The sequence below is a fragment of the Thamnophis elegans genome, chromosome 11 (genome assembly GCF_009769535.1).
Source record: "Thamnophis elegans isolate rThaEle1 chromosome 11, rThaEle1.pri, whole genome shotgun sequence".
Classification (NCBI taxonomy): Eukaryota; Metazoa; Chordata; class Lepidosauria; order Squamata; family Colubridae; genus Thamnophis; species Thamnophis elegans.
In genome coordinates, this window is record NC_045551.1 from 16,342,297 (window position 1) to 16,354,136 (window position 11,840).

Here is an 11,840-nt window from a genome sequence, read left to right on the forward strand (position 1 = left end):
GACTTCATGTGACTGATTTATTTTCTTGTCAAATGAACTCTTTAATAATTTGCATTTTAGGGGATTGACTCTTTCAATAAAAGCAATTTAATTAACTATCATGTTCTGACAGAGCGCACTTAAGCACTGTCATTTATTGCAACTGAACAATAATTTCCATCAAACAGAACATGTCAACTATTTTAATGAGCTATTTCAACCTTAGCAGGGTTTCATCTTAATAATAAAAAATAAATCTCAGGTTTCTATCAAACTGTGATTACTAAGCACTTCTCATTAATATTGTGATAGACTGTCACTACTTATTCACCAAATGATCAGTGCTTAGAACTAATCGTTAAGTGATTTTGCAAATCAAAGAAAGATGGAGGGAAATGGCCAATAATATTAGCCTTAATTTGTTTGTCAGTACCTTAGAATTTCACTGTTACATTATTATAGTCAAACTGTGTAAGAAGGCAAAGTCTTACAAAATTCCACCAAATGCCATAGCCAAAAATGCATGCATTTCAAGTTGAATTCCAATATCTCCTAAGGATACCAGAGAGCTGATGGTATCTTATCTGAAACCTTAGAATGGTATTTTCAATTATGGAACTTAATTTTCCAGGGAAAAAAGACATATTAATGTAAATTGGGGTTTCTTTAAAGCAAAATATGATATCTATTTATTTATTTATTTGTTTATTTATTTTCTTACTTGTTTGTTTGTTTCTATTAAATTTATACACCACCTGACTCAACAACTCTGGGCAGCTCATAAGAATCAAACAAAGAAAATTTTAAAACAATGAAAATATAAAGATAAAAATGGCAGAATAAAATATTGGGGCAAGTTAGATATTTTTGTTAATTCTTTAAAGGAATCAGAAGCTAGCATAGTCTACTTAATTTCAGGTAGCCTGATGGTAGTTTTTTAGTTTAAATTCATAATATAAAAAGGGGTCAGAGGGAAAATGAACAAATACTGTTTTAGAAACAAAGAAGTTTAGTAAGATATACCAAATGATCTATTGCCTTAATTTTTAGTAAAAAGAGTATCCTTGCCTCTTTTTAATGTGCTTTATCAGAGGAAGAGCATCTTTCGTTATGAAAACTTGCTTCCAACTTAATGATGTGACAGATGTCATCTCCCCAAAATCCTATCAAACAAAACCTAAGAACTAATTTGGTTTGACAATTTCATTATGAAATTAAGTTTAGCACAGCTAAATATGTACCTGCAAGGTGAATTGTGAAGAAAGTCTGATCAAAAGGATCAATAGATAAATATTAACAAATAATTGAGACACTTTAGGACAAAACTCAAATGGGAAGAAAGGGGGCAATGTTCATAATTGTTGAAAGAGAAAGTGCTGAAATAAAATGGAGGCTGATTGGTAAGAAAGTTGGTGTCAGCCTCGACTTTGCTTGCCTGCTATCGGCTGCCATAGAAACGGGAAGGGTGGGGGCTTGTGGTATTTGGGAGGGGAATTACTGGTACTGGAGGAGTTATCAAGAAGGGAGTTTTGTTCTCACCATCTTCTGCGCATGCTGATGGCTCATGTTTGAGCTTGGTCAAGGTCAACTGTCTCTGCATATCAACTGAATGAGGCCTTTTGAAGATGCACCCTACATGACACCTTGGGGAGTTGCAGATTGGACATTGGGTTGGGATAATTGGGGGGAGGGTGCTGGGTAAACATTTGATATGTACAGGTTCGCATCTTTTTGACTCAGACCTTGCTTTTCTTTCACTGCTTTCATTTCATATCCAGTAAAAGTACATTTTATCTCTATTCAAATGGAGTTGGGGATTTTCTTTCTTGGTTATTGAAGGAGGCACACCTGACAGTTGGTTTATTGATGAAGCAGAACCACCACAGTGTATGGTTTTGGATCAGCTGATCAAGTGGTTATATGGTAAATGGATCTTTATAGTTTCTGTAACTAAGGTTTGGGCAATATGGGCTTTGTGTTCTGAAAGGGTGTTGGGTAATTATTATTGTGGCTGATGGCTATGTCCTGTGTTAGATTTTTGGGTGAGGGGCTGCTTGCTCTAATCCTATCACTCTGCTTTTGTTAGCTGTCAAAATTTCTGTAAGGGGTTTCAAAATATCCTGTCTTAAATGGACTTCTGTTGGCAGTATTTCTTTTTGCTTATGAATGGAGCCATCTAGATATTTGGCTTCCTCTTTCAATAAGCTTGTTATCGCCTTAGGTGCCTGCATCTGCAGTTAGCTTCTTGTTACAATGTTTTCTTTAGACATCTGGTTGGAATGTGGAATGATTTAAGGCAGTTTTTTATTAGCATCTTGGTCTTTTGGCTTTTCTAAAGCTTTTCCTTATGGCTAATATTTCTAAGACTTTTCCTTATGGTTAATATTCTATTTGAGATAATGGAAGATGGATTGATTTTTTCTTACAGTCCCCCATTTTGTGCCACTTCAAATATTTTCTGAAATATTTGTACTTTGCACAACTTAGTAGATTTGGTATTTGTTGTCGTTTTGGCTCATCATTTAGGGATATGTGGCTGGCATCAGGGGTGAAATGCTACTGGTTCGGGCTGCTTCCACAGAACCGGTAGTAAAAAAATGCTTTAAAAAGTAAAAAAAAAGTTCCGTCAATTAGTTGTGCAACAATCAGCTATACTTTTGCTTTTACTTTTTTTTAGCACTTTTTACTGGTAGTAAAAAAATGCTTAAAAAGTTAAAAAAAAAGTTCCAACAATCAGCTGTGCAGGATCCTCAGAACTTTTTAAAACTTTTAAAGCATTATTTTACTACCTCTACGTCCAGACCGGTAGTAAAAAATGTTTTAAAAAGTTTTTTAAAGTTCCCACAATCAGCTGTGTGACAATCAGCTGTGCCTGATCCAGGCTATTAATAGCTTTCGGTCAGGGAGGAGTTTCTTGACGTCGCAGTGAAATGACAGACTTTCTTTGAGCTCCGGGATCGCCACCGAATTCTGGTCGCCTGGACAGTTCAACTGGACCTATACCATCCCATAGAAACAGTGACAGGTAGGGGTATACCCTCTTGATCCCAGAGACACCCACAAAGTCTCTAGTGATCTGGGAAAAAGCCCTTCTTGCCACTGACTATGAGTCAGCCATTAGGCTGCTGGAACTCCTGACAGCTCTGTAACGCAAGGGCAGGAGAGAAGCATGCTGTTTTGGTGAGAGTTTTAAATTTTTTTATTGGAGAGAGAACATCCTAAATCTGGAGATTTAATTCAAAATAAAGACTGATGAGAGAGTAAGCAGTGGATTAAAGGCATGGTCAATTGAAGGTTTCCTTTTTTCCCTTTTTACTGCTGGAAGCCTGATTGGATTTACATTGTAATTCACTTTTTAAATTGGACTGGTTCTTTGCACTTTTTACTCTTTATTGGATTCTTTGGAATCATTGATATAATTAAGCTTTAACTGCCTAAGAATTTCCTTTTTTTACTTTTGCTTAATGAACTATTGTATTTTCCCTTTCCTGGCTTTCCTTTTTCTATTTTTTTTAAAAAGAAAGTAAAAGGCAGAGTGTAATAAAGATTGAGAGTGGGAAACAAGTATCACTGCCACCTAGTGGATTTGAAACAATGTTTTTATTCTTGTATGAATGTTTGGAGAGAAGCTGTTCCCTTGAAGGTTACTTAATCAAGGCTTGATAGTGAGAGGAACACAGTTGTTTATACAGGTGTTTCTTGGGAAACTTTCAGTGTATGGAAATTTACCTTGAAAGAATAAGTAAAAAAAAAATAAGGGAAAGCTCAGAGTGACCTTGGAAAGGCTTTCACTTTATAAAACCTTTGAACTCTTTTTTCTTTTTGGTTGAAGTGTTTACCTCGCTCTGTTTTGGAAGTTGTGACTCCTTTCTGTTTACTTTTTCTTTTTTGAATATTTTTTCTTTGTTATATTGTTTTAAGGGAATTGGACTAAGGGAAAATTTAAACATTTTTTTATTTTTTTCCTTTCCTTTTTCCTTTTCATAATTTTTGCATCTTCATATTTCTATATTTTTATTTGGGGACTGTTCCTTTTCTCCCTTTTTGCTCCCCCCCTGTTGCTATCCTATTTCTCTGAGAATGCCTTTCTCTGGAAAAGATTAGTAAGTGGCCCAAATATTTAAGAGTTACTAATAACATTTACTTGGTCATCCATTTAATTTAGTGGCATTTATTTCTAAGAATCACCATAGTCTGATAAGAGTAAGCACTGTAATTTGTCCTAATGCTTTGCATGCCTCCTTCTATAGGAAATGGTTCACACAGGACGGATATAGCCGACCACAAATTGTTCTTGATACCTGTAGAATTTGCTTGTTTTGTACTTGCTTGGAAAACAGCTAAACTAGGGCACACACGTGAAACTTAGGAAGCACGCAGTTATCAATTCTATTATTGGTCCAGATGCATAATTTGTAACCAATGACATTTGCAATGTTTGAAAACCTAATTTGCGTATGAAAGTTTATATATTCAGCTTCGCTACATAATAAAGTTGTCATTCACCCAGAGAGATCGTGCCCTCAAGTTCTTTCTAGGATTAGCTTCGTGGGTGACCCCACGTGATATTGTTGTGCCCAGGTGCCGCCCTGGAGAAGCCGTTTCCTCCAGGGACGGACTGAGGCACTAACAAGTGGTGACCCCGACGTGATTTTTTCCGCCGGACCGACGCAGCCTCGCCGCTGCGTGCCTGAGACCCCATCGCTTACCCGCGCGCTCGTCGTCGTTCGTGGAAACGACTGATCTTTCGTAAGTATGGGGGCGGATCTGTCCAAGGACCAGGTGGGTCATGTTAAAGAACTTGGCCAGATTCTCAGAGCTTCTAAAAGTCAATTAAAAAAGAAATTTGTCTTTCCTACCAAATCTGAATTACGCCAACTGTTAATACACATTTGGCAAAACTGCCCCTCCTATCCTCACCATGGTTCCCTTAAACCTGGACCATGGGTGAAAATAGGCACCTATCTCCATCAGGAACCTCATGCTCCTACTCCGATGCTCCTGACTTGGAAGGTTATACTTGCTGCTCTTAGACTCCATTATTCTGATCCTTCTCCTGTTTTTCCCATAGAACCCCCTGATCTTACTCCCCCACCTCCTTATTTAGATCGCCCTTCAAGTTTTGCCCCGTCTGTCTCCTCTCCCTCTGTTTCCCCCCCCCTCCCTCTCCTTCTGTTTCTGACATTTCACTCACATCACCTCCCCCTCCTTCTTCTGGTCCTGCCAGCGTTTATTTTGCTTCCTCTCTCTCTCTCCCTACTATGGCTGGCAGTGCTGTGGCTCGTGGTTTGGCTTCTGCCCGAGCCGATCCTTCTCTTACCCCAGATGATCTGGAACTTCTTTCTGCTTTTCCCGTTGACTTAACGGGCGCTGCTGCTCCCGTCTATGAAGCCCTCCCTTTTAGAGTGCTGAAAAATCTCAGACACTTGTCCACTATTTCTCAGATACCCACCCTTTTTGCAGCCCTAATTACAAAAGCCCTTCCACTCCAGTGGAAGCCTCCTTCAACAGCTTTTTTTCTATCAAAGAGGCTATAACTGTCTTTGCTGATGGGAGCATGTGCCTGGCAGGAGGATGGTACATGGCACACCCAGCTCACAGAGCCACAAAAATCTGCTCAAAGAGATGAATTGGCCACTTCCATCTTGGCCTTTCAGTTATTTGACAAACAACCGTTTAACTTAATTCTTGCTAGTCTTTATGTGACTCAGATTATAATTTCTTTGTGTGAGTCTTATCTCTCTTCTTCTGTTGATTCACAACTTTTGTCTCTGTTTCTCACTTTACAAGGTCTTGTCTCCTCTCGCTGTTATTTTTTCCATGTCTCCCATATCTGAAGTCAGCCCTTCCCTGGGCCTCTCCAGGAGGGCAATGATGTTGCTGACGCTGCGGCATCAGCCCCCCCCCCATGTCAATGTTTGTTCTGCTATCACACCTTGGGATAGCCACTCTTACTTTCACCAGAATAAAAAAGCGCTCATAAAACAATTTGGCATTACTGCAAATGAGGCATCAGCAATTATTCAACTATGCCCCACCTGTAGCCAGCAGGCAAACCCTCTCCCTATGGGAGTTAATCCCTGAGGGACAGAGTGTTGCCAAATTTGGCAAATGCATGTTATACATGTTCAGGCTACATTATGGCATCCCCCCAAAGGGGTGAAGCCACCAAACATGTTATTAATCATTCGATTCGGACCTTTGCATCGCTGGGACGCCCAAAAGAGAAATTTGGCATTCCTTATAACAGCCAGGGTCAGGCGTTGGCTGAGCGCGCCAACCAGATATTAAAACATGCCCTGGACAGATATATTGGCAATAGGGAAAATGCCCCCTGGCCTCCCAGCAGTGCAACACACCGGCAGCCCACCATCCTCGGCAGCGACTCGTCATTTTGCAGCTCCACCTATTGCAGACACCTCCCGTCCACCTGTCTACTATCGCTGCTTGCTTGACTTGACGTGGTGAGGACCTGCTGACCTGCTGACCTGGGAAAGGAACTACGCTGCAATCCAATTAAAAGACAAAGTTCTTTGGATCCCAGGACGGCACGTAAGACCATATTTGCCAAAACCACCTATACAACCACCTACACAAACACAGAAGCAGCCTGACCATGACCAACCAACAGGAACCACAGCTTGAGGCTGTCTCTGTCTCTGACCTGGAACACAGAGCAGAGCACCCTCCACTCCCCCGACCGGCTGCCCTGTCTTTCACCGCAGATCCCCCTACTATGTGTTTGGTTGAATGCTACCTGTTGTCATTATTTGAACCAGTCCGGATAAATTGAAACCAGTGTGGAAAAATTACATGATACCGTTCAAACAGTTGGACAAACATACAAAGCCTTGGACTCCTGGTAGGATTGGATGACCTCTTGGTTACCAAATTTTAACTGGTTGGGAAATGTTTCCAAGACCGTTATAACCCTTGTTGCTTTGCTGATATTGTTGTGTTGCTGTATTCAATGTGTACCCTCTTTATTAACTATGTGTAAGAATATATTCTCTAGCTTGGCTCCACAGAAGAATATTCACATTGTCAACCACATGGAGTTACATGAACAGTCAACCCCTTCATGGGGAAAGCTCCCTTCCGCATGCCCAGCGATGAAGAGGGAGACGCTGCCTTTTAACAAAAACAGTGTTGGAATTCATTCCGTGTGTGTGTGTGCAGGGCAGTTTCTGCTGTCTGAAACACACATACACAGGGATGCAAAAACATCGCACCAGAAACATCTTTCCGGCCTAAACGGCCAGGACTCATTATGCAGCCTCATGTAACATGAAGTATGTGAGCTAGCAACTCCCACACATGCCCTTTCTCCCCCCTAAGCTGTGCTGTAACTGTTTATTCCCCCTTTGCCATGATGTGATTTTTTTTATTGGTTTATGTGTAGAATGCTGTGATTAGCCCTGGTAGATGAAGAGGAAGAGTCTTTTTGACAAAAAGATAATAAAAAGAAAAGGAGGAGATGTTGCTATCCTATTTCTCTGAGAATGCCTTTCTCTGGAAAAGATTAGTAAGTGGCCCAAATATTTAAGAGTTACTAATAACATTTACTTGGTCATCCATTTAATTTAGTGGCATTTATTTCTAAGAATCACCATAGTCTGATAAGAGTAAGCACTGTAATTTGTCCTAATGCTTTGCATGCCTCCTTCTATAGGAAATGGTTCACACAGGACGGATATAGCCGACCACAAATTGTTCTTGATACCTGTAGAATTTGCTTGTTTTGTACTTGCTTGGAAAACAGCTAAACTAGGGCACACACGTGAAACTTAGGAAGCACGCAGTTATCAATTCTATTATTGGTCCAGATGCATAATTTGTAACCAATGACATTTGCAATGTTTGAAAACCTAATTTGCGTATGAAAGTTTATATATTCAGCTTCGCTACATAATAAAGTTGTCATTCACCCAGAGAGATCGTGCCCTCAAGTTCTTTCTAGGATTAGCTTCGTGGGTGACCCCACGTGATATTGTTGTGCCCAGGTGCCGCCCTGGAGAAGCCGTTTCCTCCAGGGACGGACTGAGGCACTAACATCCCCCTTTTTTCTTCCTTTTCCTTTTTTAATTAGAATCAACTGGACAAGGGCATACAAGAGATTAAAGATTTTTACCATTTGGTTTTTTATATTATTGTATATTTTTCCTTTTTCTTCTTTTGGCTTTTTCTGATGCCCCTTAACTCCTGTTTATTGTTTTATTTTTTATCTTTTGACCTCCCCATGGTCACTTGGGATTATAATCCCACCCCACACTAGAAAACACAAAAAAGAAGATGAGTAAAAAAATAACAATTGTTGGCTCCGCAACAACAACCCCCTCCTCTTCACCTGCAGGAGGACAAAGATCAATACAGATGATGCTTCAACAGGAAAAAAGACAAGGGAGTAACATTAGAGGTGATTATGCAAGGAATACAAAAATTACAAGAGCAGAGAGCATTGAAAAGAGAACAGAAACCATTGAAAAAAGAAGAGAGAACATGGAAAAGAGAATTGAGACGATAGAACAACAAACAGAAAAACAGAACTAAAGACAGGTGAAACAGAAGAAACAATTGAAATTATTCAATAATGGATGATGAAATCTGAGGACAGACTACAAAAAATTGAAGAAAAGGATGAACAAAGAGAGAAGAAAATTTAGGACATTGACACTAGATTGAGTACGGTGGAAAAAGATAACAGCGGAATATTGGGATGGGAGATGGATCGGTCAGAATTTTTCTTAAGATTCCAAACTGTAGAAGAAGAAAAAGGAGAGAACCTGGCACAAATAATATCAGAAATTCTGACAGATGTGTTAGAGATAACCCAAGAGAAGATGATGGATGGTAGAGATGAGGCGTTTCAAGTTTACACAAGATATGCAGCGAGAAATGCTCTCTCGAGGGAATTTCATATAAGATTTACTAAGAAAATAATCAAGTAACAAATTCTACAGAAAACAAGAGATAGAAAACTGGAATATAAAGGCAAGGAGATTGTAGTTTTGAAACAAATTACAAGAAGAGTGAGAGAGACGAGACGAGAATATCAATTCCTGACTAAGATTCTACCTATAAAAGGCATCAATTATAGATGGCTTATACCAGAAGGTCTAATATTTGCATGGCAAGGACAAAGATACAGAATAGACACAACCGAAAAAGAAGCATTCTTCATAGAACATCTGAGAGGGAAGGCTGAGAAGGCTGGAAAAGAAGAATTATTAGTAGAACTCCAAGAGGCATCCACAGATGAAACTGAGAAAGTTGAAGGTGCTGTAGGCGGGATTGAAACAGAAGAAGGTCCTGTAGGTGGTGTTGATATTAGAGAACCACGAGAACCGAGATCAACTAGAGCTATAAATCCTACCTATAAAATATAAACATGGAAGAGAAAAAAATGATTACAATCAATATAAATGAACTTAACTCAGCAAATTAAAAGAATAATATTCCACAAATTAGAAAAATTAAAATTGGGTATAATCTGTCTACAAGAAGTGCATATTAAAAAACAGTATGAATATTTATTGGTGCAGCCAAAACTTGGGAATATATTTACCGCATTGGCAAGCTGTAAGAAAAGAGGAGTGATCTTTTACATTAAAGACACAATTCCAGCGAAACAAATTTATACAGATGACAATGAAAGAATCTTGATGGTGGAAATTATGGACAACTCCAAGAAAATACTTTTAATTGCAATTTATGCTCCTAACGATAAACAAGATGAATTTTATAGAAAATTACACAGGAAAATAATTGACTTGGACTATGCTGACATTTGTATGATGGGAGATTTTAATGGAATTGTAGATCAGAACATGGACTATAAAATTTAAAAAAAGCAAAGCTAAATAGAAAACCACTCCCAAAATCCTTTTTTTAAATGACAGATGGAATAAATCTAAAAGATGTCTGGAGAGAAAGAAATTCCTCAAAAAAAGAACAATATACCTTTTATTCAAATAGACACACCATGTTCCAGAATTGACATGATATGGGTGACAACAGAATTGACTTGTAATGTACAGGAACTTGAGATTGAAACAAGTACATGGGCAGATCACAATCCAATTATAATTAAATGGAAAGGACAAAGGAAAAGATCTAGATGGACATTAAAAAACACTATATTAAAAGAGAAGGATTTTGTATAGAAAATGGAAAAAGAACTGGCTTTCTTCTTTAAAGAAAATAGAAAAGAAGATACATTGGTGCAGAACCTCTGGGATACAATGAAGGCCTACACCAGAGGCTTGATAATAGACTACACAAGAAAGAAAAATATAAAGAAAAGACAATTTTTTAAAGGTTTAGAGAATGATTATAAGGCCCTTGAAAAACAACTACAGAAATTCCCACAAAAAAGGACATTAAAATAAAAATGGACATAAATAAGCACAAAATGGACCTACTGGAAAAGGAGAAATTAGCACAAAAATTAGAGGTGCTAAACAGAATTATTTCAAAAATGGCAATAAACCAGGTAGATGGCGTATAAATTGAAAAAAGAGAATCAAAGAAAATATTGCAATTAAGAGATGACCAAGGGCAAATTTGTCATAGAAACGCAGAGAAGAAGAAAATGATACAAGATTACTACGGTAAGCTGTATGAACAAGAGAATATAGAAGAGGGAGGAGTTAAACAATACCTACAAGAAACCAACCTTCCTCAGATACCTAAACAAATTGAGACAATATTAGAAGGCAGAATAACTATGATGGAGCTAACCGAAGCACTTAAAAAACAAAACAATGGAAAGGCCCCAGGCCCGGATAGGCTGCCAGCGGAATTCTACAAGACACTTGCTCATGCTCTCAGAAGCATATATTACACTTCTGCCAAAAGAGGAGGCTGATTTATCACAAATAACGAACTATAGACCCATCTCTTTGTTAAACTCAGACCATAAGTTATTTGCTTCAATATTAGCAGAAAGGCTTAAAAAAATACTTAAATAGTTTTATCCACACTGACAAAAAATGGGTTTTTAGCAAAACGACAAATTAAAGATAATATGAAAATAATTCTGGACACTTTGGAGTATTATGAGGTGTACTCCGAAAAACGAATGGCTTTGATGTTTTTAGACACTCAGAAAGCATTTGATAACATGAATTGGGGATTTATGTTTTTACAACTGGAAAAGATCAATTTTGATAAGAAATTTACCCAAGCCATTCAAACCATATACCACAAACAAGCAGCAACTGACAGATTCTATTGAACTAAAGAAAGGTATGAGACAAGGCTGCCCATTATCACCTCTACTTTTTGTTTTAACATTAGAAGTTTTAAATAGATAGATCAGAGAAGAAAAAGAAATAAAAGGAATGAAAATGTAAAAAAGAATATAAATTACAAGCATTTGCAAATGACTTGGTTTTTATTCTTGAGGACCCATTAGAAACAGCACCCAAAATGAAAGAGAGAATAGAAGAATATGGAAAAGTAGCAGGTTTGAAAATAAAGATAAAATGAAGATTTTGACAAAGAATATACCATCAAGACAAAAGGAAGAATTGGCAGAAGCCTTGGAGATTCAAGTCACAAACAAGGTCAAATATTTGGGGATATACTTAACTGCAAGATGCGGCACACTTAAAGAGAACAACTATCATAAACTTAAGCAACAGATTGCGACTGACTTGATGAAATGAGAAAACCTACAACTATCAATGATAGGGAGAATATCTACAATCAAAATGAACATCTTACCCAGAATTTTATATCTGTTTCAGACCATTCCAATTAGATTAGGAAAATACTATTTTGAGGAATTAAATAAAATAGTGCTGAAGTTTATTTGGCAGTGGAAAAAAAACAAGAATAAAATTAAAATTGTTACAAGA